The 22257-nt window shown below is 53.7% G+C and overlaps 41 non-coding genes across 41 annotated transcripts; 17 read left to right on the forward strand and 24 right to left on the reverse strand.

The window, feature by feature from the left end:
* Positions 1 to 284: 284 nt before the first annotated feature.
* trnag-ucc lies at positions 285 to 356 on the reverse strand. The gene has a single exon. It is a non-coding gene; the product is annotated as a tRNA-Gly (tRNA).
* Positions 357 to 830: 474 nt separating this feature from the next.
* trnae-uuc lies at positions 831 to 902 on the reverse strand. Its single transcript has one exon. It is a non-coding gene; the product is annotated as a tRNA-Glu (tRNA).
* An 80-nt stretch (positions 903 to 982) lies between these two features.
* trnaa-agc lies at positions 983 to 1055 on the reverse strand. The gene has a single exon. It is a non-coding gene; the product is annotated as a tRNA-Ala (tRNA).
* Positions 1056 to 1402: 347 nt separating this feature from the next.
* On the reverse strand, positions 1403 to 1475 carry trnaf-gaa. The gene has a single exon. It is a non-coding gene; the product is annotated as a tRNA-Phe (tRNA).
* Positions 1476 to 2028: 553 nt separating this feature from the next.
* Positions 2029 to 2101, forward strand: trnak-uuu. Its single transcript has one exon. It is a non-coding gene; the product is annotated as a tRNA-Lys (tRNA).
* A 332-nt stretch (positions 2102 to 2433) lies between these two features.
* On the forward strand, positions 2434 to 2506 carry trnam-cau. Its single transcript has one exon. It is a non-coding gene; the product is annotated as a tRNA-Met (tRNA).
* Positions 2507 to 2963: 457 nt separating this feature from the next.
* Positions 2964 to 3049, forward strand: trnay-gua. The gene is given in 2 exon segments: positions 2964 to 3000; positions 3014 to 3049. It is a non-coding gene; the product is annotated as a tRNA-Tyr (tRNA).
* Positions 3050 to 3383: 334 nt separating this feature from the next.
* On the reverse strand, positions 3384 to 3455 carry trnag-ucc. Its single transcript has one exon. It is a non-coding gene; the product is annotated as a tRNA-Gly (tRNA).
* A 474-nt stretch (positions 3456 to 3929) lies between these two features.
* trnae-uuc lies at positions 3930 to 4001 on the reverse strand. The gene has a single exon. It is a non-coding gene; the product is annotated as a tRNA-Glu (tRNA).
* An 80-nt stretch (positions 4002 to 4081) lies between these two features.
* trnaa-agc lies at positions 4082 to 4154 on the reverse strand. Its single transcript has one exon. It is a non-coding gene; the product is annotated as a tRNA-Ala (tRNA).
* A 347-nt stretch (positions 4155 to 4501) lies between these two features.
* Positions 4502 to 4574, reverse strand: trnaf-gaa. Its single transcript has one exon. It is a non-coding gene; the product is annotated as a tRNA-Phe (tRNA).
* Positions 4575 to 5127: 553 nt separating this feature from the next.
* trnak-uuu lies at positions 5128 to 5200 on the forward strand. The gene has a single exon. It is a non-coding gene; the product is annotated as a tRNA-Lys (tRNA).
* A 335-nt stretch (positions 5201 to 5535) lies between these two features.
* trnam-cau lies at positions 5536 to 5608 on the forward strand. Its single transcript has one exon. It is a non-coding gene; the product is annotated as a tRNA-Met (tRNA).
* Positions 5609 to 6065: 457 nt separating this feature from the next.
* On the forward strand, positions 6066 to 6151 carry trnay-gua. Its single transcript is given in 2 exon segments — positions 6066 to 6102; positions 6116 to 6151. It is a non-coding gene; the product is annotated as a tRNA-Tyr (tRNA).
* Positions 6152 to 6485: 334 nt separating this feature from the next.
* On the reverse strand, positions 6486 to 6557 carry trnag-ucc. The gene has a single exon. It is a non-coding gene; the product is annotated as a tRNA-Gly (tRNA).
* Positions 6558 to 7031: 474 nt separating this feature from the next.
* trnae-uuc lies at positions 7032 to 7103 on the reverse strand. The gene has a single exon. It is a non-coding gene; the product is annotated as a tRNA-Glu (tRNA).
* An 80-nt stretch (positions 7104 to 7183) lies between these two features.
* On the reverse strand, positions 7184 to 7256 carry trnaa-agc. Its single transcript has one exon. It is a non-coding gene; the product is annotated as a tRNA-Ala (tRNA).
* Positions 7257 to 7602: 346 nt separating this feature from the next.
* trnaf-gaa lies at positions 7603 to 7675 on the reverse strand. Its single transcript has one exon. It is a non-coding gene; the product is annotated as a tRNA-Phe (tRNA).
* A 553-nt stretch (positions 7676 to 8228) lies between these two features.
* On the forward strand, positions 8229 to 8301 carry trnak-uuu. Its single transcript has one exon. It is a non-coding gene; the product is annotated as a tRNA-Lys (tRNA).
* A 335-nt stretch (positions 8302 to 8636) lies between these two features.
* On the forward strand, positions 8637 to 8709 carry trnam-cau. Its single transcript has one exon. It is a non-coding gene; the product is annotated as a tRNA-Met (tRNA).
* A 457-nt stretch (positions 8710 to 9166) lies between these two features.
* On the forward strand, positions 9167 to 9252 carry trnay-gua. The gene is given in 2 exon segments: positions 9167 to 9203; positions 9217 to 9252. It is a non-coding gene; the product is annotated as a tRNA-Tyr (tRNA).
* Positions 9253 to 9586: 334 nt separating this feature from the next.
* On the reverse strand, positions 9587 to 9658 carry trnag-ucc. Its single transcript has one exon. It is a non-coding gene; the product is annotated as a tRNA-Gly (tRNA).
* Positions 9659 to 10132: 474 nt separating this feature from the next.
* Positions 10133 to 10204, reverse strand: trnae-uuc. The gene has a single exon. It is a non-coding gene; the product is annotated as a tRNA-Glu (tRNA).
* Positions 10205 to 10284: 80 nt separating this feature from the next.
* On the reverse strand, positions 10285 to 10357 carry trnaa-agc. The gene has a single exon. It is a non-coding gene; the product is annotated as a tRNA-Ala (tRNA).
* A 347-nt stretch (positions 10358 to 10704) lies between these two features.
* Positions 10705 to 10777, reverse strand: trnaf-gaa. The gene has a single exon. It is a non-coding gene; the product is annotated as a tRNA-Phe (tRNA).
* A 553-nt stretch (positions 10778 to 11330) lies between these two features.
* On the forward strand, positions 11331 to 11403 carry trnak-uuu. Its single transcript has one exon. It is a non-coding gene; the product is annotated as a tRNA-Lys (tRNA).
* Positions 11404 to 11736: 333 nt separating this feature from the next.
* Positions 11737 to 11809, forward strand: trnam-cau. The gene has a single exon. It is a non-coding gene; the product is annotated as a tRNA-Met (tRNA).
* Positions 11810 to 12266: 457 nt separating this feature from the next.
* trnay-gua lies at positions 12267 to 12352 on the forward strand. The gene is given in 2 exon segments: positions 12267 to 12303; positions 12317 to 12352. It is a non-coding gene; the product is annotated as a tRNA-Tyr (tRNA).
* Positions 12353 to 12686: 334 nt separating this feature from the next.
* trnag-ucc lies at positions 12687 to 12758 on the reverse strand. Its single transcript has one exon. It is a non-coding gene; the product is annotated as a tRNA-Gly (tRNA).
* A 474-nt stretch (positions 12759 to 13232) lies between these two features.
* On the reverse strand, positions 13233 to 13304 carry trnae-uuc. The gene has a single exon. It is a non-coding gene; the product is annotated as a tRNA-Glu (tRNA).
* An 80-nt stretch (positions 13305 to 13384) lies between these two features.
* trnaa-agc lies at positions 13385 to 13457 on the reverse strand. The gene has a single exon. It is a non-coding gene; the product is annotated as a tRNA-Ala (tRNA).
* A 347-nt stretch (positions 13458 to 13804) lies between these two features.
* trnaf-gaa lies at positions 13805 to 13877 on the reverse strand. Its single transcript has one exon. It is a non-coding gene; the product is annotated as a tRNA-Phe (tRNA).
* Positions 13878 to 14430: 553 nt separating this feature from the next.
* trnak-uuu lies at positions 14431 to 14503 on the forward strand. The gene has a single exon. It is a non-coding gene; the product is annotated as a tRNA-Lys (tRNA).
* Positions 14504 to 14837: 334 nt separating this feature from the next.
* trnam-cau lies at positions 14838 to 14910 on the forward strand. The gene has a single exon. It is a non-coding gene; the product is annotated as a tRNA-Met (tRNA).
* A 457-nt stretch (positions 14911 to 15367) lies between these two features.
* Positions 15368 to 15453, forward strand: trnay-gua. Its single transcript is given in 2 exon segments — positions 15368 to 15404; positions 15418 to 15453. It is a non-coding gene; the product is annotated as a tRNA-Tyr (tRNA).
* A 334-nt stretch (positions 15454 to 15787) lies between these two features.
* On the reverse strand, positions 15788 to 15859 carry trnag-ucc. Its single transcript has one exon. It is a non-coding gene; the product is annotated as a tRNA-Gly (tRNA).
* A 474-nt stretch (positions 15860 to 16333) lies between these two features.
* Positions 16334 to 16405, reverse strand: trnae-uuc. The gene has a single exon. It is a non-coding gene; the product is annotated as a tRNA-Glu (tRNA).
* Positions 16406 to 16485: 80 nt separating this feature from the next.
* trnaa-agc lies at positions 16486 to 16558 on the reverse strand. The gene has a single exon. It is a non-coding gene; the product is annotated as a tRNA-Ala (tRNA).
* A 346-nt stretch (positions 16559 to 16904) lies between these two features.
* On the reverse strand, positions 16905 to 16977 carry trnaf-gaa. Its single transcript has one exon. It is a non-coding gene; the product is annotated as a tRNA-Phe (tRNA).
* Positions 16978 to 17530: 553 nt separating this feature from the next.
* trnak-uuu lies at positions 17531 to 17603 on the forward strand. Its single transcript has one exon. It is a non-coding gene; the product is annotated as a tRNA-Lys (tRNA).
* Positions 17604 to 17938: 335 nt separating this feature from the next.
* On the forward strand, positions 17939 to 18011 carry trnam-cau. The gene has a single exon. It is a non-coding gene; the product is annotated as a tRNA-Met (tRNA).
* Positions 18012 to 22257: the final 4246 nt, after the last annotated feature.

The following is a 22257-nucleotide window of genomic DNA, read 5'->3' on the forward strand; positions in this document are numbered from 1 at the left end:
TTTGGTATTAACCCCTCTCCCCCCCCTGCCCCCGATGCAAGCCACACCCGCTTATAACAATTTTGCTTATGACAATACAGGTCGCGGCAAAGACTCTGCGACCTGTCATGCAGACAAGCTCTGCATAGTTCTTGCCTGAAGGATCCCAACAACAGGGCCGGGGCGCTTTTGCCCTGTAACCTGCATTGGCAGGCATGGCTGCAAAGTGAGGACACCTACGGGTCACCGCGGCGACAACCCGTTTTCGAAAAAGGCTCTCGGCCCGTGCCAGAAGCACTCAGCTGTGCGTTGGCCGGGAATCGAACCCGGGTCAACTGCTTGGAAGGCAGCTATGCTCACCACTATACCACCAACGCCACACCGGCCTCGCCGGCGCCTGCCGCTCCTTGGCCGCGGCATTGTCACCTCCGGATAAGAGGGCCAAGGACGGGGCCAGCCCGGCCCCAACCGGGGGTTAACAGAGCCGCCGTTTCGGGTTTCTTTTTTCTTTTAAATAGAAAACGGAGATTTTCTCCATAAGGCGCTCTCAAGGCATGAACGCGGAGCTCAGATTACCTTCGTAAGAGCTATGCTCGCCGCTACACCACCAGCCGCGGCGGTCGCGTGCTCTGCCACGGCGGCTGTCTCAAATGGAGGATGCGCTGAACGGGCAATGGCGCGCAGCCCTGATCCCGGCTCTTCCATGTCTCCCATAGCCGCCCGTGGTCTTTCAGCGCAACAATGGCCGGCGGGCGGCCGGGGCAACCACGGCAGAGATCACTTACAGAAAGGCGCCTTCGATGGATCGCTCAAAACGGCTCGCAAACCAGTTGTAGCGGCAAAAGCCACGCTTCCCATACCGGGAGTCGAACCCGGGCCGCCTGGGTGAAAACCAGGAATCCTAACCGCTAGACCATATGGGACCCCGGGCCGGTGCCTTCCATGTGTCCGTTGACTTGCCCGGGAAACGCTGCGGGCCCTGGAATGAAAAGGCAAGCTCCGATGGAGGATGCGGGCATCGATCCCGCTACCTCTCGCATGCTAAGCGAGCGCTCTACCATTTGAGCTAATCCCCCTGCCGGTGACGCAGGGGAGAGACGGGTGGCAGTTTGTTTGTATTGTTGTCTTTTTTTTTTTTGTTTCGTTCTTTTTAATTCTTTTCACGGCACGGCCACGTCTCTGGGGATCGTTACAAGTATCGTTTTTCCTTTTCGGAAGTCTTCTGTGGCCAGGTCATTCCCAAAGGGCAGCGACTGGGGAGGTATTTTCTCAAGCAGGCAGAGGCCTACTAGGCGAGAGCAGGGGGCCAATCTTTCATATTGCCCCTTGACAGATCGCTTAAATCAGGTCCTTGCTTGCAGCTGATTCGCTTTCCTCGAGGCTCGTTAAAAATAACCCAGGGACCTGAAGCAGCGGTTCCACGTGCCGAAACCCGGGATCGAACCAGGGACCTTTAGATCTTCAGTCTAACGCTCTCCCAACTGAGCTATTTCGGCAGCAGCCGGCGCTCCCGTCTGATGGCCCTGCCACGGCGCTGGTCTGAAGCCACACATTTGGTTAGCCCCCTCCCCCTAGCAAGCCACACCTCCGCTGGTGGAGTTGAGCACTGTGGGCTTAACAGAGTGACCCTTGGGTCTCTGGATCAAATCCGTCTCCCGGGGCACCTTGTAGAGTTTGCCGCAGGCTGCTTTTCCTGTACACGCTAATCCCCTTAAGAAGGAGATGAGTGAGTGGTATTTCAGGAAAGCTCGTCCTGCAGAATCTTGCGTCCAAGAGAGCTAGAAGGAGAAGAAAGGACAACGCCACGGTAAGCACCATCAAATGCCAGGCATGATTAGACGCTTCCCTTTTCCAAATCCATGATCCAACTTCGACATCCCCTCTTCCTGCCAACAACTGGGTACTCTTGCAACTTTGGGCCCCTTTCTCGTATCCCCTAACAAGAATGGAAACAAACACGTGCTCCCCCGCCCCCGAGACTGGCGCTTCGCCTCTGGCTTCATATAGGACGCGGGAGCAAATGACAGCCGCGGGCGCGAGCCCCCCGGAGCCCGGATAGCTCAGTCGGTAGAGCATCAGACTTTTAATCTGAGGGTCCAGGGTTCAAGTCCCTGTTCGGGCGAGGCGGCGCTCTCTGCGTCGCCGTAACGCCTTTTCCTAAGGACCCCGGCCAAAGAGGTTGTAGCGTCTTTCCAGTTAAGCCGCAAGGTATTTTAAAAGGTGTCGAGTATAGCAACAGACCGCAGCAAAAAAAAAGGGCTGCTCTTGGAAGAGCTTGACGTGGGGCTCTTTTGTGGCTTTTTGCTCCACCCAAAGTTTCAGAGGTCAACAGACCTGTCCTTTAGAGAGATCCCCCCTGCCTTGCACATTGCTTAGCCCTCAGTCTGTCTGCGTTGTTTTTTTGTTTTATTTTTCACAGTATGTACGAGGTAGCGCCGCCTGGGTCGGCTCGCCGCCTCGTTAGCGCAGTAGGTAGCGCGTCAGTCTCATAATCTGAAGGCCGTGAGTTCGATCCTCACACGGGGCAGCCTTTTGGAAGGCTTCTGTTTTACTTTGTCAGGAAAAGTGTCCCCCCAAACGACCGCGACGAAGCTCTTTAGGCACTGAGCAGAACAGACGTTTGTTCCACGAAGCTACCGTGCCAGCAACGCCCCGCCTCGCTGGCAACAGCTCCCGCAGCTGCTTCGACAGTCAACAGTTTTCTTATCCTGCGGAACTGTCTTCTTACCCGCTTTCATCTCAACGCGTACAGAGGGCCTAAAATCTACCCAAGTCCTTTCCAAAAGCGACTGAGGAGGTATTTTCTCTGATACAGCCCTCCTTACCAAGGCCAAGGGCCAGTCTTTCATACAGCCCCCCAGCAGACCCGCGGTTCATTAACGTCTTTGCCTGAAGCGGATTGGCTTTCCTAGCGCCTGGTTAAAGTGGTCTCAAAAGCCAGGCCGCCATCCAAGGCTCGACTGGCCGCAGCCAGGCCGCTCCTGCCTTCGATAGCTCAGCTGGCAGAGCGGAGGACTGTAGGCGTGCCAAAGCAATCCTTAGGTCGCTGGTTCGATTCCGGCTCGAAGGATGAGTGTTTTTCCCTGGAGTTTGCGCCTGCCGTTCCCGTGAGCATCCTTTTTTGGTATTAACCCCTCTCCCCCCCCTGCCCCCGATGCAAGCCACACCCGCTTATAACAATTTTGCTTATGACAATACAGGTCGCGGCAAAGACTCTGCGACCTGTCATGCAGACAAGCTCTGCATAGTTCTTGCCTGAAGGATCCCAACAACAGGGCCGGGGCGCTTTTGCCCTGTAACCTGCATTGGCAGGCATGGCTGCAAAGTGAGGACACCTACGGGTCACCGCGGCGACAACCCGTTTTCGAAAAAGGCTCTCGGCCCGTGCCAGAAGCACTCAGCTGTGCGTTGGCCGGGAATCGAACCCGGGTCAACTGCTTGGAAGGCAGCTATGCTCACCACTATACCACCAACGCCACACCGGCCTCGCCGGCGCCTGCCGCTCCTTGGCCGCGGCATTGTCACCTCCGGATAAGAGGGCCAAGGACGGGGCCAGCCCGGCCCCAACCGGGGGTTAACAGAGCCGCCGTTTCGGGTTTCTTTTTTCTTTTAAATAGAAAACGGAGATTTTCTCCATAAGGCGCTCTCAAGGCATGAACGCGGAGCTCAGATTACCTTCGTAAGAGCTATGCTCGCCGCTACACCACCAGCCGCGGCGGTCGCGTGCTCTGCCACGGCGGCTGTCTCAAATGGAGGATGCGCTGAACGGGCAATGGCGCGCAGCCCTGATCCCGGCTCTTCCATGTCTCCCATAGCCGCCCGTGGTCTTTCAGCGCAACAATGGCCGGCGGGCGGCCGGGGCAACCACGGCAGAGATCACTTACAGAAAGGCGCCTTCGATGGATCGCTCAAAACGGCTCGCAAACCAGTTGTAGCGGCAAAAGCCACGCTTCCCATACCGGGAGTCGAACCCGGGCCGCCTGGGTGAAAACCAGGAATCCTAACCGCTAGACCATATGGGACCCCGGGCCGGTGCCTTCCATGTGTCCGTTGACTTGCCCGGGAAACGCTGCGGGCCCTGGAATGAAAAGGCAAGCTCCGATGGAGGATGCGGGCATCGATCCCGCTACCTCTCGCATGCTAAGCGAGCGCTCTACCATTTGAGCTAATCCCCCTGCCGGTGACGCAGGGGAGAGACGGGTGGCAGTTTGTTTGTATTGTTGTCTTTTTTTTTTTTGTTTCGTTCTTTTTAATTCTTTTCACGGCACGGCCACGTCTCTGGGGATCGTTACAAGTATCGTTTTTCCTTTTCGGAAGTCTTCTGTGGCCAGGTCATTCCCAAAGGGCAGCGACTGGGGAGGTATTTTCTCAAGCAGGCAGAGGCCTACTAGGCGAGAGCAGGGGGCCAATCTTTCATATTGCCCCTTGACAGATCGCTTAAATCAGGTCCTTGCTTGCAGCTGATTCGCTTTCCTCGAGGCTCGTTAAAAATAACCCAGGGACCTGAAGCAGCGGTTCCACGTGCCGAAACCCGGGATCGAACCAGGGACCTTTAGATCTTCAGTCTAACGCTCTCCCAACTGAGCTATTTCGGCAGCAGCCGGCGCTCCCGTCTGATGGCCCTGCCACGGCGCTGGTCTGAAGCCACACATTTGGTTAGCCCCCTCCCCCTAGCAAGCCACACCTCCGCTGGTGGAGTTGAGCACTGTGGGCTTAACAGAGTGACCCTTGGGTCTCTGGATCAAATCCGTCTCCCGGGGCACCTTGTAGAGTTTGCCGCAGGCTGCTTTTCCTGTACACGCTAATCCCCTTAAGAAGGAGATGAGTGAGTGGTATTTCAGGAAAGCTCGTCCTGCAGAATCTTGCGTCCAAGAGAGCTAGAAGGAGAAGAAAGGACAACGCCACGGTAAGCACCATCAAATGCCAGGCATGATTAGACGCTTCCCTTTTCCAAATCCATGATCCAACTTCGACATCCCCTCTTCCTGCCAACAACTGGGTACTCTTGCAACTTTGGGCCCCTTTCTCGTATCCCCTAACAAGAATGGAAACAAACACGTGCTCCCCCGCCCCCGAGACTGGCGCTTCGCCTCTGGCTTCATATAGGACGCGGGAGCAAATGACAGCCGCGGGCGCGAGCCCCCCGGAGCCCGGATAGCTCAGTCGGTAGAGCATCAGACTTTTAATCTGAGGGTCCAGGGTTCAAGTCCCTGTTCGGGCGAGGCGGCGGTCTCTCTGCGTCGCCGTAACGCCTTTTCCTAAGGACCCCGGCCAAAGAGGTTGTAGCGTCTTTCCAGTTAAGCCGCAAGGTATTTTAAAAGGTGTCGAGTATAGCAACAGACCGCAGCAAAAAAAAAGGGCTGCTCTTGGAAGAGCTTGACGTGGGGCTCTTTTGTGGCTTTTTGCTCCACCCAAAGTTTCAGAGGTCAACAGACCTGTCCTTTAGAGAGATCCCCCCTGCCTTGCACATTGCTTAGCCCTCAGTCTGTCTGCGTTGTTTTTTTGTTTTATTTTTCACAGTATGTACGAGGTAGCGCCGGCCTGGGTCGGCTCGCCGCCTCGTTAGCGCAGTAGGTAGCGCGTCAGTCTCATAATCTGAAGGCCGTGAGTTCGATCCTCACACGGGGCAGCCTTTTGGAAGGCTTCTGTTTTACTTTGTCAGGAAAAGTGTCCCCCCAAACGACCGCGACGAAGCTCTTTAGGCACTGAGCAGAACAGACGTTTGTTCCACGAAGCTACCGTGCCAGCAACGCCCCGCCTCGCTGGCAACAGCTCCCGCAGCTGCTTCGACAGTCAACAGTTTTCTTATCCTGCGGAACTGTCTTCTTACCCGCTTTCATCTCAACGCGTACAGAGGGCCTAAAATCTACCCAAGTCCTTTCCAAAAGCGACTGAGGAGGTATTTTCTCTGATACAGCCCTCCTTACCAAGGCCAAGGGCCAGTCTTTCATACAGCCCCCCAGCAGACCCGCGGTTCATTAACGTCTTTGCCTGAAGCGGATTGGCTTTCCTAGCGCCTGGTTAAAGTGGTCTCAAAAGCCAGGCCGCCATCCAAGGCTCGACTGGCCGCAGCCAGGCCGCTCCTGCCTTCGATAGCTCAGCTGGCAGAGCGGAGGACTGTAGGCGTGCCAAAGCAATCCTTAGGTCGCTGGTTCGATTCCGGCTCGAAGGATGAGTGTTTTTCCCTGGAGTTTGCGCCTGCCGTTCCCGTGAGCATCCTTTTTTGGTATTAACCCCTCTCCCCCCCCTGCCCCCGATGCAAGCCACACCCGCTTATAACAATTTTGCTTATGACAATACAGGTCGCGGCAAAGACTCTGCGACCTGTCATGCAGACAAGCTCTGCATAGTTCTTGCCTGAAGGATCCCAACAACAGGGCCGGGGCGCTTTTGCCCTGTAACCTGCATTGGCAGGCATGGCTGCAAAGTGAGGACACCTACGGGTCACCGCGGCGACAACCCGTTTTCGAAAAAGGCTCTCGGCCCGTGCCAGAAGCACTCAGCTGTGCGTTGGCCGGGAATCGAACCCGGGTCAACTGCTTGGAAGGCAGCTATGCTCACCACTATACCACCAACGCCACACCGGCCTCGCCGGCGCCTGCCGCTCCTTGGCCGCGGCATTGTCACCTCCGGATAAGAGGGCCAAGGACGGGGCCAGCCCGGCCCCAACCGGGGGTTAACAGAGCCGCCGTTTCGGGTTTCTTTTTTCTTTTAAATAGAAAACGGAGATTTTCTCCATAAGGCGCTCTCAAGGCATGAACGCGGAGCTCAGATTACCTTCGTAAGAGCTATGCTCGCCGCTACACCACCAGCCGCGGCGGTCGCGTGCTCTGCCACGGCGGCTGTCTCAAATGGAGGATGCGCTGAACGGGCAATGGCGCGCAGCCCTGATCCCGGCTCTTCCATGTCTCCCATAGCTGCCCGTGGTCTTTCAGCGCAACAATGGCCGGCGGGCGGCCGGGGCAACCACGGCAGAGATCACTTACAGAAAGGCGCCTTCGATGGATCGCTCAAAACGGCTCGCAAACCAGTTGTAGCGGCAAAAGCCACGCTTCCCATACCGGGAGTCGAACCCGGGCCGCCTGGGTGAAAACCAGGAATCCTAACCGCTAGACCATATGGGACCCCGGGCCGGTGCCTTCCATGTGTCCGTTGACTTGCCCGGGAAACGCTGCGGGCCCTGGAATGAAAAGGCAAGCTCCGATGGAGGATGCGGGCATCGATCCCGCTACCTCTCGCATGCTAAGCGAGCGCTCTACCATTTGAGCTAATCCCCCTGCCGGTGACGCAGGGGAGAGACGGGTGGCAGTTTGTTTGTATTGTTGTCTTTTTTTTTTTGTTTCGTTCTTTTTAATTCTTTTCACGGCACGGCCACGTCTCTGGGGATCGTTACAAGTATCGTTTTTCCTTTTCGGAAGTCTTCTGTGGCCAGGTCATTCCCAAAGGGCAGCGACTGGGGAGGTATTTTCTCAAGCAGGCAGAGGCCTACTAGGCGAGAGCAGGGGGCCAATCTTTCATATTGCCCCTTGACAGATCGCTTAAATCAGGTCCTTGCTTGCAGCTGATTCGCTTTCCTCGAGGCTCGTTAAAAATAACCCAGGGACCTGAAGCAGCGGTTCCACGTGCCGAAACCCGGGATCGAACCAGGGACCTTTAGATCTTCAGTCTAACGCTCTCCCAACTGAGCTATTTCGGCAGCAGCCGGCGCTCCCGTCTGATGGCCCTGCCACGGCGCTGGTCTGAAGCCACACATTTGGTTAGCCCCCTCCCCCTAGCAAGCCACACCTCCGCTGGTGGAGTTGAGCACTGTGGGCTTAACAGAGTGACCCTTGGGTCTCTGGATCAAATCCGTCTCCCGGGGCACCTTGTAGAGTTTGCCGCAGGCTGCTTTTCCTGTACACGCTAATCCCCTTAAGAAGGAGATGAGTGAGTGGTATTTCAGGAAAGCTCGTCCTGCAGAATCTTGCGTCCAAGAGAGCTAGAAGGAGAAGAAAGGACAACGCCACGGTAAGCACCATCAAATGCCAGGCATGATTAGACGCTTCCCTTTTCCAAATCCATGATCCAACTTCGACATCCCCTCTTCCTGCCAACAACTGGGTACTCTTGCAACTTTGGGCCCCTTTCTCGTATCCCCTAACAAGAATGGAAACAAACACGTGCTCCCCCGCCCCCGAGACTGGCGCTTCGCCTCTGGCTTCATATAGGACGCGGGAGCAAATGACAGCCGCGGGCGCGAGCCCCCCGGAGCCCGGATAGCTCAGTCGGTAGAGCATCAGACTTTTAATCTGAGGGTCCAGGGTTCAAGTCCCTGTTCGGGCGAGGCGGCGGTCTCTCTGCGTCGCCGTAACGCCTTTTCCTAAGGACCCCGGCCAAAGAGGTTGTAGCGTCTTTCCAGTTAAGCCGCAAGGTATTTTAAAAGGTGTCGAGTATAGCAACAGACCGCAGCAAAAAAAAAGGGCTGCTCTTGGAAGAGCTTGACGTGGGGCTCTTTTGTGGCTTTTTGCTCCACCCAAAGTTTCAGAGGTCAACAGACCTGTCCTTTAGAGAGATCCCCCCTGCCTTGCACATTGCTTAGCCCTCAGTCTGTCTGCGTTGTTTTTTTGTTTTATTTTTCACAGTATGTACGAGGTAGCGCCGGCCTGGGTCGGCTCGCCGCCTCGTTAGCGCAGTAGGTAGCGCGTCAGTCTCATAATCTGAAGGCCGTGAGTTCGATCCTCACACGGGGCAGCCTTTTGGAAGGCTTCTGTTTTACTTTGTCAGGAAAAGTGTCCCCCCAAACGACCGCGACGAAGCTCTTTAGGCACTGAGCAGAACAGACGTTTGTTCCACGAAGCTACCGTGCCAGCAACGCCCCGCCTCGCTGGCAACAGCTCCCGCAGCTGCTTCGACAGTCAACAGTTTTCTTATCCTGCGGAACTGTCTTCTTACCCGCTTTCATCTCAACGCGTACAGAGGGCCTAAAATCTACCCAAGTCCTTTCCAAAAGCGACTGAGGAGGTATTTTCTCTGATACAGCCCTCCTTACCAAGGCCAAGGGCCAGTCTTTCATACAGCCCCCCAGCAGACCCGCGGTTCATTAACGTCTTTGCCTGAAGCGGATTGGCTTTCCTAGCGCCTGGTTAAAGTGGTCTCAAAAGCCAGGCCGCCATCCAAGGCTCGACTGGCCGCAGCCAGGCCGCTCCTGCCTTCGATAGCTCAGCTGGCAGAGCGGAGGACTGTAGGCGTGCCAAAGCAATCCTTAGGTCGCTGGTTCGATTCCGGCTCGAAGGATGAGTGTTTTTCCCTGGAGTTTGCGCCTGCCGTTCCCGTGAGCATCCTTTTTTGGTATTAACCCCTCTCCCCCCCCTGCCCCCGATGCAAGCCACACCCGCTTATAACAATTTTGCTTATGACAATACAGGTCGCGGCAAAGACTCTGCGACCTGTCATGCAGACAAGCTCTGCATAGTTCTTGCCTGAAGGATCCCAACAACAGGGCCGGGGCGCTTTTGCCCTGTAACCTGCATTGGCAGGCATGGCTGCAAAGTGAGGACACCTACGGGTCACCGCGGCGACAACCCGTTTTCGAAAAAGGCTCTCGGCCCGTGCCAGAAGCACTCAGCTGTGCGTTGGCCGGGAATCGAACCCGGGTCAACTGCTTGGAAGGCAGCTATGCTCACCACTATACCACCAACGCCACACCGGCCTCGCCGGCGCCTGCCGCTCCTTGGCCGCGGCATTGTCACCTCCGGATAAGAGGGCCAAGGACGGGGCCAGCCCGGCCCCAACCGGGGGTTAACAGAGCCGCCGTTTCGGGTTTCTTTTTTCTTTTAAATAGAAAACGGAGATTTTCTCCATAAGGCGCTCTCAAGGCATGAACGCGGAGCTCAGATTACCTTCGTAAGAGCTATGCTCGCCGCTACACCACCAGCCGCGGCGGTCGCGTGCTCTGCCACGGCGGCTGTCTCAAATGGAGGATGCGCTGAACGGGCAATGGCGCGCAGCCCTGATCCCGGCTCTTCCATGTCTCCCATAGCCGCCCGTGGTCTTTCAGCGCAACAATGGCCGGCGGGCGGCCGGGGCAACCACGGCAGAGATCACTTACAGAAAGGCGCCTTCGATGGATCGCTCAAAACGGCTCGCAAACCAGTTGTAGCGGCAAAAGCCACGCTTCCCATACCGGGAGTCGAACCCGGGCCGCCTGGGTGAAAACCAGGAATCCTAACCGCTAGACCATATGGGACCCCGGGCCGGTGCCTTCCATGTGTCCGTTGACTTGCCCGGGAAACGCTGCGGGCCCTGGAATGAAAAGGCAAGCTCCGATGGAGGATGCGGGCATCGATCCCGCTACCTCTCGCATGCTAAGCGAGCGCTCTACCATTTGAGCTAATCCCCCTGCCGGTGACGCAGGGGAGAGACGGGTGGCAGTTTGTTTGTATTGTTGTCTTTTTTTTTTTTGTTTCGTTCTTTTTAATTCTTTTCACGGCACGGCCACGTCTCTGGGGATCGTTACAAGTATCGTTTTTCCTTTTCGGAAGTCTTCTGTGGCCAGGTCATTCCCAAAGGGCAGCGACTGGGGAGGTATTTTCTCAAGCAGGCAGAGGCCTACTAGGCGAGAGCAGGGGGCCAATCTTTCATATTGCCCCTTGACAGATCGCTTAAATCAGGTCCTTGCTTGCAGCTGATTCGCTTTCCTCGAGGCTCGTTAAAAATAACCCAGGGACCTGAAGCAGCGGTTCCACGTGCCGAAACCCGGGATCGAACCAGGGACCTTTAGATCTTCAGTCTAACGCTCTCCCAACTGAGCTATTTCGGCAGCAGCCGGCGCTCCCGTCTGGTGGCCCTGCCACGGCGCTGGTCTGAAGCCACACATTTGGTTAGCCCCCTCCCCCTAGCAAGCCACACCTCCGCTGGTGGAGTTGAGCACTGTGGGCTTAACAGAGTGACCCTTGGGTCTCTGGATCAAATCCGTCTCCCGGGGCACCTTGTAGAGTTTGCCGCAGGCTGCTTTTCCTGTACACGCTAATCCCCTTAAGAAGGAGATGAGTGAGTGGTATTTCAGGAAAGCTCGTCCTGCAGAATCTTGCGTCCAAGAGAGCTAGAAGGAGAAGAAAGGACAACGCCACGGTAAGCACCATCAAATGCCAGGCATGATTAGACGCTTCCCTTTTCCAAATCCATGATCCAACTTCGACATCCCCTCTTCCTGCCAACAACTGGGTACTCTTGCAACTTTGGGCCCCTTTCTCGTATCCCCTAACAAGAATGGAAACAAACACGTGCTCCCCCGCCCCCGAGACTGGCGCTTCGCCTCTGGCTTCATATAGGACGCGGGAGCAAATGACAGCCGCGGGCGCGAGCCCCCCGGAGCCCGGATAGCTCAGTCGGTAGAGCATCAGACTTTTAATCTGAGGGTCCAGGGTTCAAGTCCCTGTTCGGGCGAGGCGGCGCTCTCTGCGTCGCCGTAACGCCTTTTCCTAAGGACCCCGGCCAAAGAGGTTGTAGCGTCTTTCCAGTTAAGCCGCAAGGTATTTTAAAAGGTGTCGAGTATAGCAACAGACCGCAGCAAAAAAAAAGGGCTGCTCTTGGAAGAGCTTGACGTGGGGCTCTTTTGTGGCTTTTTGCTCCACCCAAAGTTTCAGAGGTCAACAGACCTGTCCTTTAGAGAGATCCCCCCTGCCTTGCACATTGCTTAGCCCTCAGTCTGTCTGCGTTGTTTTTTTGTTTTATTTTTCACAGTATGTACGAGGTAGCGCCGTCCTGGGTCGGCTCGCCGCCTCGTTAGCGCAGTAGGTAGCGCGTCAGTCTCATAATCTGAAGGCCGTGAGTTCGATCCTCACACGGGGCAGCCTTTTGGAAGGCTTCTGTTTTACTTTGTCAGGAAAAGTGTCCCCCCAAACGACCGCGACGAAGCTCTTTAGGCACTGAGCAGAACAGACGTTTGTTCCACGAAGCTACCGTGCCAGCAACGCCCCGCCTCGCTGGCAACAGCTCCCGCAGCTGCTTCGACAGTCAACAGTTTTCTTATCCTGCGGAACTGTCTTCTTACCCGCTTTCATCTCAACGCGTACAGAGGGCCTAAAATCTACCCAAGTCCTTTCCAAAAGCGACTGAGGAGGTATTTTCTCTGATACAGCCCTCCTTACCAAGGCCAAGGGCCAGTCTTTCATACAGCCCCCCAGCAGACCCGCGGTTCATTAACGTCTTTGCCTGAAGCGGATTGGCTTTCCTAGCGCCTGGTTAAAGTGGTCTCAAAAGCCAGGCCGCCATCCAAGGCTCGACTGGCCGCAGCCAGGCCGCTCCTGCCTTCGATAGCTCAGCTGGCAGAGCGGAGGACTGTAGGCGTGCCAAAGCAATCCTTAGGTCGCTGGTTCGATTCCGGCTCGAAGGATGAGTGTTTTTCCCTGGAGTTTGCGCCTGCCGTTCCCGTGAGCATCCTTTTTTGGTATTAACCCCTCTCCCCCCCCTGCCCCCGATGCAAGCCACACCCGCTTATAACAATTTTGCTTATGACAATACAGGTCGCGGCAAAGACTCTGCGACCTGTCATGCAGACAAGCTCTGCATAGTTCTTGCCTGAAGGATCCCAACAACAGGGCCGGGGCGCTTTTGCCCTGTAACCTGCATTGGCAGGCATGGCTGCAAAGTGAGGACACCTACGGGTCACCGCGGCGACAACCCGTTTTCGAAAAAGGCTCTCGGCCCGTGCCAGAAGCACTCAGCTGTGCGTTGGCCGGGAATCGAACCCGGGTCAACTGCTTGGAAGGCAGCTATGCTCACCACTATACCACCAACGCCACACCGGCCTCGCCGGCGCCTGCCGCTCCTTGGCCGCGGCATTGTCACCTCCGGATAAGAGGGCCAAGGACGGGGCCAGCCCGGCCCCAACCGGGGGTTAACAGAGCCGCCGTTTCGGGTTTCTTTTTTCTTTTAAATAGAAAACGGAGATTTTCTCCATAAGGCGCTCTCAAGGCATGAACGCGGAGCTCAGATTACCTTCGTAAGAGCTATGCTCGCCGCTACACCACCAGCCGCGGCGGTCGCGTGCTCTGCCACGGCGGCTGTCTCAAATGGAGGATGCGCTGAACGGGCAATGGCGCGCAGCCCTGATCCCGGCTCTTCCATGTCTCCCATAGCTGCCCGTGGTCTTTCAGCGCAACAATGGCCGGCGGGCGGCCGGGGCAACCACGGCAGAGATCACTTACAGAAAGGCGCCTTCGATGGATCGCTCAAAACGGCTCGCAAACCAGTTGTAGCGGCAAAAGCCACGCTTCCCATACCGGGAGTCGAACCCGGGCCGCCTGGGTGAAAACCAGGAATCCTAACCGCTAGACCATATGGGACCCCGGGCCGGTGCCTTCCATGTGTCCGTTGACTTGCCCGGGAAACGCTGCGGGCCCTGGAATGAAAAGGCAAGCTCCGATGGAGGATGCGGGCATCGATCCCGCTACCTCTCGCATGCTAAGCGAGCGCTCTACCATTTGAGCTAATCCCCCTGCCGGTGACGCAGGGGAGAGACGGGTGGCAGTTTGTTTGTATTGTTGTCTTTTTTTTTTTTGTTTCGTTCTTTTTAATTCTTTTCACGGCACGGCCACGTCTCTGGGGATCGTTACAAGTATCGTTTTTCCTTTTCGGAAGTCTTCTGTGGCCAGGTCATTCCCAAAGGGCAGCGACTGGGGAGGTATTTTCTCAAGCAGGCAGAGGCCTACTAGGCGAGAGCAGGGGGCCAATCTTTCATATTGCCCCTTGACAGATCGCTTAAATCAGGTCCTTGCTTGCAGCTGATTCGCTTTCCTCGAGGCTCGTTAAAAATAACCCAGGGACCTGAAGCAGCGGTTCCACGTGCCGAAACCCGGGATCGAACCAGGGACCTTTAGATCTTCAGTCTAACGCTCTCCCAACTGAGCTATTTCGGCAGCAGCCGGCGCTCCCGTCTGGTGGCCCTGCCACGGCGCTGGTCTGAAGCCACACATTTGGTTAGCCCCCTCCCCCTAGCAAGCCACACCTCCGCTGGTGGAGTTGAGCACTGTGGGCTTAACAGAGTGACCCTTGGGTCTCTGGATCAAATCCGTCTCCCGGGGCACCTTGTAGAGTTTGCCGCAGGCTGCTTTTCCTGTACACGCTAATCACCTTAAGAAGGAGATGAGTGAGTGGTATTTCAGGAAAGCTCGTCCTGCAGAATCTTGCGTCCAAGAGAGCTAGAAGGAGAAGAAAGGACAACGCCACGGTAAGCACCATCAAATGCCAGGCATGATTAGACGCTTCCCTTTTCCAAATCCATGATCCAACTTCGACATCCCCTCTTCCTGCCAACAACTGGGTACTCTTGCAACTTTGGGCCCCTTTCTCGTATCCCCTAACAAGAATGGAAACAAACACGTGCTCCCCCGCCCCCGAGACTGGCGCTTCGCCTCTGGCTTCATATAGGACGCGGGAGCAAATGACAGCCGCGGGCGCGAGCCCCCCGGAGCCCGGATAGCTCAGTCGGTAGAGCATCAGACTTTTAATCTGAGGGTCCAGGGTTCAAGTCCCTGTTCGGGCGAGGCGGCGGCTCTCTGCGTCGCCGTAACGCCTTTTCCTAAGGACCCCGGCCAAAGAGGTTGTAGCGTCTTTCCAGTTAAGCCGCAAGGTATTTTAAAAGGTGTCGAGTATAGCAACAGACCGCAGCAAAAAAAAAGGGCTGCTCTTGGAAGAGCTTGACGTGGGGCTCTTTTGTGGCTTTTTGCTCCACCCAAAGTTTCAGAGGTCAACAGACCTGTCCTTTAGAGAGATCCCCCCTGCCTTGCACATTGCTTAGCCCTCAGTCTGTCTGCGTTGTTTTTTTGTTTTATTTTTCACAGTATGTACGAGGTAGCGCCGTCCTGGGTCGGCTCGCCGCCTCGTTAGCGCAGTAGGTAGCGCGTCAGTCTCATAATCTGAAGGCCGTGAGTTCGATCCTCACACGGGGCAGCCTTTTGGAAGGCTTCTGTTTTACTTTGTCAGGAAAAGTGTCCCCCCAAACGACCGCGACGAAGCTCTTTAGGCACTGAGCAGAACAGACGTTTGTTCCACGAAGCTACCGTGCCAGCAACGCCCCGCCTCGCTGGCAACAGCTCCCGCAGCTGCTTCGACAGTCAACAGTTTTCTTATCCTGCGGAACTGTCTTCTTACCCGCTTTCATCTCAACGCGTACAGAGGGCCTAAAATCTACCCAAGTCCTTTCCAAAAGCGACTGAGGAGGTATTTTCTCTGATACAGCCCTCCTTACCAAGGCCAAGGGCCAGTCTTTCATACAGCCCCCCAGCAGACCCGCGGTTCATTAACGTCTTTGCCTGAAGCGGATTGGCTTTCCTAGCGCCTGGTTAAAGTGGTCTCAAAAGCCAGGCCGCCATCCAAGGCTCGACTGGCCGCAGCCAGGCCGCTCCTGCCTTCGATAGCTCAGCTGGCAGAGCGGAGGACTGTAGGCGTGCCAAAGCAATCCTTAGGTCGCTGGTTCGATTCCGGCTCGAAGGATGAGTGTTTTTCCCTGGAGTTTGCGCCTGCCGTTCCCGTGAGCATCCTTTTTTGGTATTAACCCCTCTCCCCCCCCTGCCCCCGATGCAAGCCACACCCGCTTATAACAATTTTGCTTATGACAATACAGGTCGCGGCAAAGACTCTGCGACCTGTCATGCAGACAAGCTCTGCATAGTTCTTGCCTGAAGGATCCCAACAACAGGGCCGGGGCGCTTTTGCCCTGTAACCTGCATTGGCAGGCATGGCTGCAAAGTGAGGACACCTACGGGTCACCGCGGCGACAACCCGTTTTCGAAAAAGGCTCTCGGCCCGTGCCAGAAGCACTCAGCTGTGCGTTGGCCGGGAATCGAACCCGGGTCAACTGCTTGGAAGGCAGCTATGCTCACCACTATACCACCAACGCCACACCGGCCTCGCCGGCGCCTGCCGCTCCTTGGCCGCGGCATTGTCACCTCCGGATAAGAGGGCCAAGGACGGGGCCAGCCCGGCCCCAACCGGGGGTTAACAGAGCCGCCGTTTCGGGTTTCTTTTTTCTTTTAAATAGAAAACGGAGATTTTCTCCATAAGGCGCTCTCAAGGCATGAACGCGGAGCTCAGATTACCTTCGTAAGAGCTATGCTCGCCGCTACACCACCAGCCGCGGCGGTCGCGTGCTCTGCCACGGCGGCTGTCTCAAATGGAGGATGCGCTGAACGGGCAATGGCGCGCAGCCCTGATCCCGGCTCTTCCATGTCTCCCATAGCCGCCCGTGGTCTTTCAGCGCAACAATGGCCGGCGGGCGGCCGGGGCAACCACGGCAGAGATCACTTACAGAAAGGCGCCTTCGATGGATCGCTCAAAACGGCTCGCAAACCAGTTGTAGCGGCAAAAGCCACGCTTCCCATACCGGGAGTCGAACCCGGGCCGCCTGGGTGAAAACCAGGAATCCTAACCGCTAGACCATATGGGACCCCGGGCCGGTGCCTTCCATGTGTCCGTTGACTTGCCCGGGAAACGCTGCGGGCCCTGGAATGAAAAGGCAAGCTCCGATGGAGGATGCGGGCATCGATCCCGCTACCTCTCGCATGCTAAGCGAGCGCTCTACCATTTGAGCTAATCCCCCTGCCGGTGACGCAGGGGAGAGACGGGTGGCAGTTTGTTTGTATTGTTGTCTTTTTTTTTTTTGTTTCGTTCTTTTTAATTCTTTTCACGGCACGGCCACGTCTCTGGGGATCGTTACAAGTATCGTTTTTCCTTTTCGGAAGTCTTCTGTGGCCAGGTCATTCCCAAAGGGCAGCGACTGGGGAGGTATTTTCTCAAGCAGGCAGAGGCCTACTAGGCGAGAGCAGGGGGCCAATCTTTCATATTGCCCCTTGACAGATCGCTTAAATCAGGTCCTTGCTTGCAGCTGATTCGCTTTCCTCGAGGCTCGTTAAAAATAACCAGGGCCCTGAAGCAGCGGTTCCACGTGCCGAAACCCGGGATCGAACCAGGGACCTTTAGATCTTCAGTCTAACGCTCTCCCAACTGAGCTATTTCGGCAGCAGCCGGCGCTCCCGTCTGGTGGCCCTGCCACGGCGCTGGTCTGAAGCCACACATTTGGTTAGCCCCCTCCCCCTAGCAAGCCACACCTCCGCTGGTGGAGTTGAGCACTGTGGGCTTAACAGAGTGACCCTTGGGTCTCTGGATCAAATCAGTCTCCCGGGGCACCTTGTAGAGTTTGCCGCAGGCTGCTTTTCCTGTACACGCTAATCACCTTAAGAAGGAGATGAGTGAGTGGTATTTCAGGAAAGCTCGTCCTGCAGAATCTTGCGTCCAAGAGAGCTAGAAGGAGAAGAAAGGACAACGCCACGGTAAGCACCATCAAATGCCAGGCATGATTAGACGCTTCCCTTTTCCAAATCCATGATCCAACTTCGACATCCCCTCTTCCTGCCAACAACTGGGTACTCTTGCAACTTTGGGCCCCTTTCTCGTATCCCCTAACAAGAATGGAAACAAACACGTGCTCCCCCGCCCCCGAGACTGGCGCTTCGCCTCTGGCTTCATATAGGACGCGGGAGCAAATGACAGCCGCGGGCGCGAGCCCCCCGGAGCCCGGATAGCTCAGTCGGTAGAGCATCAGACTTTTAATCTGAGGGTCCAGGGTTCAAGTCCCTGTTCGGGCGAGGCGGCGGTCTCTCTGCGTCGCCGAAACGCCTTTTCCTAAGGACCCCGGCCAAAGAGGTTGTAGCGTCTTTCCAGTTAAGCCGCAAGGTATTTTAAAAGGTGTCGAGTATAGCAACAGACCGCAGCAAAAAAAAAGGGCTGCTCTTGGAAGAGCTTGACGTGGGGCTCTTTTGTGGCTTTTTGCTCCACCCAAAGTTTCAGAGGTCAACAGACCTGTCCTTTAGAGAGATCCCCCCTGCCTTGCACATTGCTTAGCCCTCAGTCTGTCTGCGTTGTTTTTTTGTTTTATTTTTCACAGTATGTACGAGGTAGCGCCGGCCTGGGTCGGCTCGCCGCCTCGTTAGCGCAGTAGGTAGCGCGTCAGTCTCATAATCTGAAGGCCGTGAGTTCGATCCTCACACGGGGCAGCCTTTTGGAAGGCTTCTGTTTTACTTTGTCAGGAAAAGTGTCCCCCCAAACGACCGCGACAAAGCTCTTTAGGCACTGAGCAGAACAGACGTTTGTTCCACGAAGCTACCGTGCCAGCAACGCCCCGCCTCGCTGGCAACAGCTCCCGCAGCTGCTTCGACAGTCAACAGTTTTCTTATCCTGCGGAACTGTCTTCTTACCCGCTTTCATCTCAACGCGTACAGAGGGCCTAAAATCTACCCAAGTCCTTTCCAAAAGCGACTGAGGAGGTATTTTCTCTGATACAGCCCTCCTTACCAAGGCCAAGGGCCAGTCTTTCATACAGCCCCCCAGCAGACCCGCGGTTCATTAACGTCTTTGCCTGAAGCGGATTGGCTTTCCTCGCGCCTGGTTAAAGTGGTCTCAAAAGCCAGGCCGCCATCCATGGCTCGACTGGCCGAAGCCAGGATTGAAGCAGGGACCTGTAGAGATTCCGTCTAACGCTGTGCCGACTGAGCTCTTTCTGCATCAGACGCCACATCCGCCAGGGGTCCTGCAAAGGCGGCCTGTTTGCAGTCCAATATTCGGTCAACCCGACTGGTGCCCAGGCTGCTCCTGCCTTCGATAGCTCAGCTGGCAGAGGGACTGTAGGCGTGCCCAAGCAATCCTTAGGTCGCTGGCTCGATTCCGGCTCGAAGGATGAGTGTTTTTCCCTGGAGTTTGCGCCTGCCGTTCGGGAGCATCCTTTTTTTGGTAGCTCAGCTGGCAGAGCGGAGGTCCGTAGGCATGCCACAGCAATCCTTATTTTTATACTATCTTTGTAGCTTGAGGCAGCTGGCATCCTCACTGATATTAGGAATAAGCTTTGACATAAAGTTGCAGCTTTCTTTACCCAAGATGCTGACAACAAAGCAGCATCTATTCCCATGTGAGACTACATTAATTCAGTGGCTGTAACAGATTCACCAAAAGATCTTATGCCAATGAACGCCATATTTCAGTGCATTCTACTTAATTTGGCAGGGAGAGAACACTAAGGATTGTGAGGAGATGCCAGGATTAGGCACAAGCTCTGACTAAACCTTATAGACCTGGCGCAACTACAGACTGAGGGCTGGGGGGGTTTAGGGGCTGGTTCCAGGCTAAATACCCTTTATCACTCTGCTTTCCAGCCTTTCATGGTACTTACAGGAGAGCTCTTCATTTGGGTCCATGTAGGACGGACACGGCGCAGACACATTTTCCATTGTGATCACTAACTGCTTGGAACACCTGCAGTTAAAAATATGAAATATTGTTGCCTCTGCAGACTGAATAAGGCACCGAATAAGCCTTGTACCACTACCACATGAGAATTTCTCGACCCGCACCCGACCCTAACCCGCCTGCTCCCTACCCGCACCCGACCCGGGCCCGCTGCTCCCCTTTATTTATAGACCCGCGCCCGCCCCGCAGTGACGTCACAAAAGGGGCGGGGCAGGCGAAAGTCTATATATTCCGGAAGCCGGCAGTACTAGGTCGCGACCCGCGCATTTTGTCCAGGGGTCGGCCCGAACCCGTGGGTTACAGGCAGGGTTACAGCAACAGTTAGCAGGAGAGAATCAGAGACAGGCACTGGAGTCCCTGTGGTATATATAATAAAAAGGATATCAAAGGTCTTGATGGTTCACTTCCTCTGCCGGTTTCCAAAAGGTCTGTTCTCCCTCAGACCCGCATACGAATCCAATTCAAAGCTGCAAAGTGAAACCAGCGCTCATCCAGCGCGAGGTATAGGCAAAACAAAAGGGAGAAATTTATTCTCATATAGTGTAGTAATTTTTTCATAGATGGATTACACCCCTTGTGAAATTAAATTATTTCTAAAAAGGTGCCTCCTCCAGATTATACTATTTGCCGTGCTTAGAATTTACACACTGAGGTGAGACTCATGTGAGAATACTCACGAACGTTTAAACGAAGTTTGGGCGTTTAGAAATATAGTTAGATGTTCATCCCCTCAATTTTCTCCAGGCTCTGTGGCTTGAAAACAATGCGCTGACATAGTGTAAAACCGTCACTTTTTTAATCTCAAAAATATCAATAAAATCACAATCACAGAGCCTGGAGAAAATTGAGGGGATGAACATCTAACTATATTTCTAAACGCCCAAACTTCGTTTAAACGTTCGTGAGTATTCTCACATGAGTCTCACCTCAGTGTGTAAATTCTAAGCACGGCAAATAGTATAATCTGGAGGAGGCACCTTTTTAGAAATAATTTAATTTCACAAGGGGTGTAATCCATCTATGAAAAAATTACTACACTATATGAGAATAAATTTCTTGCTCCCTTTTGTTTTGCCTATACCTCGCGCTGGATGAGCGCTGGTTTCACTTTGCAGCTTTGAATTGGAGTCCCTGTGGTATGCCAGCTGGAAACTCAGTCTAAGGGTCCCCGCCAAAATAGCCCCACACTTGATAAGACCAGCCTTGCGGTGCTGCACTTAACTTTCGTACCTCTAGAACTGCTGCCAGCTGAGTTATACAGGGAACTCTGAGTATCACTCATGTATTATAAGGGATAATGTACCCCCTACTGTAAATGATAAGCAAACATAAATCTAAATGCCTATTGGTATGTATCTTATAGGATGCATTTTTAGAAACTAAAATGTACTCCTTTTGTATTTGTTTATGACTAATATACATATATATATGTATATATATATATATATATATATATATATATATATACACATATATATATATATATACAGTGGTGTGAAAAACTATTTGCCCCCTTCCTGATTTCTTATTCTTTTGCATGTTTGTCACACAAAATGTTTCTGATCATCAAACACATTTAACTATTAGTCAAAGATAACACAAGTAAACACAAAATGCAGTTTTTAAATGAAGGTTTTTATTATTTAGGGAGAAAAGAAATCCAAACCTGTGTGAAAAAGTAATTGCCCCCTGAACCTAATAACTGGTTGGGCCACCCTTAGCAGCAATAACTGCAATCAAGCGTTTGCGATAACTTGCAACGAGTCTTTTACAGCGCTCTGGAGGAATTTTGGCCCACTCATCTTTGCAGAATTGTTGTAATTCAGCTTTATTTGAGGGTTTTCTAGCATGAACTGCCTTTTTAAGGTCATGCCACAACATCTCAATAGGATTCAGGTCAGGACTTTGACTAGGCCACTCCAAAGTCTTCATTTTGTTTTTCTTCAGCCATTCAGACGTGGATTTGCTGGTGTGTTTTGGGTCATTGTCCTGCTGCAGCACCCAAGATCGCTTCAGCTTGAGTTGACGAACAGATGGCTGGACATTCTCCCTCAGGATTTTTTGGTAGACAGTAGAATTCATGGTTCCATCTATCACAGCAAGTCTTCCAGGTCCTGAAGCAGCAAAACAACCCCAGACCATCACACTACCACCACCATATTTTACTGTTGGTATGATGTTCTTTTTCTGAAATGCTGTGTTACTTTTACGCCAGATGTAACGGGACGCGCACCTTCCAAAAAGTTCAACTTTTGTCTCGTCGGTCCACAAGGTATTTTCCCAAAAGTCTTGGCAATCATTGAGATGTTTTTTAGCAAAATTGAGACGAGCCTTAATGTTCTTTTTGCTTAAAAGTGGTTTGCGCCTTGGAAATCTGCCATGCAGGCCGTTTTTGCCCAGTCTCTTTCTTATGGTGGAGTCGTGAACACTGACCTTAATTGATTCAAGTGAGGCCTGCAGTTCTTTAGATGTTGTCCTGGGGTCTTTTGTGGCCTCTCGGATGAGTTGTCTCTGCGCTCTTGGGGTAATTTTGGTCGGCCGGCCACTCCTGGGAACGTTCACCACTGTTCCATGTTTTTGCCATTTGTGGATAATGGCTCTCACTGTGGTTCGCTGGAGTCCCAAAGCTTTAGAAATGGCTTTATAACCTTTGAAATTGAACTCAGGTGAGATAAACCACAGTTAAGTTATTTTTTAACAAGGGGGGCAATCACTTTTTCACACAGGCCCATGTAGATTTGGAGTTTTTTTTCTCCCTTGATAACGTAAACCTTCATTTAAAAACTGCATTTTGTGTTCAATTATGTTATCTTTGACTAATAGTTAACGGTTTTTGATGAGCAGAAACATTTAAGTGTGACAAACATGCAAAAGAATAAGAAATCAGGAAGGGGGCAAATAGTTTTTCACACTACTGTATATATATATATATATATATATATATATATATATATATATATATATATATATATATATATATATATTATATATATATATATA

The sequence above is a fragment of the Xenopus laevis genome, chromosome 3S, assembly GCF_017654675.1.
Source record: "Xenopus laevis strain J_2021 chromosome 3S, Xenopus_laevis_v10.1, whole genome shotgun sequence".
Lineage (NCBI taxonomy): Eukaryota > Metazoa > Chordata > Amphibia > Anura > Pipidae > Xenopus > Xenopus laevis.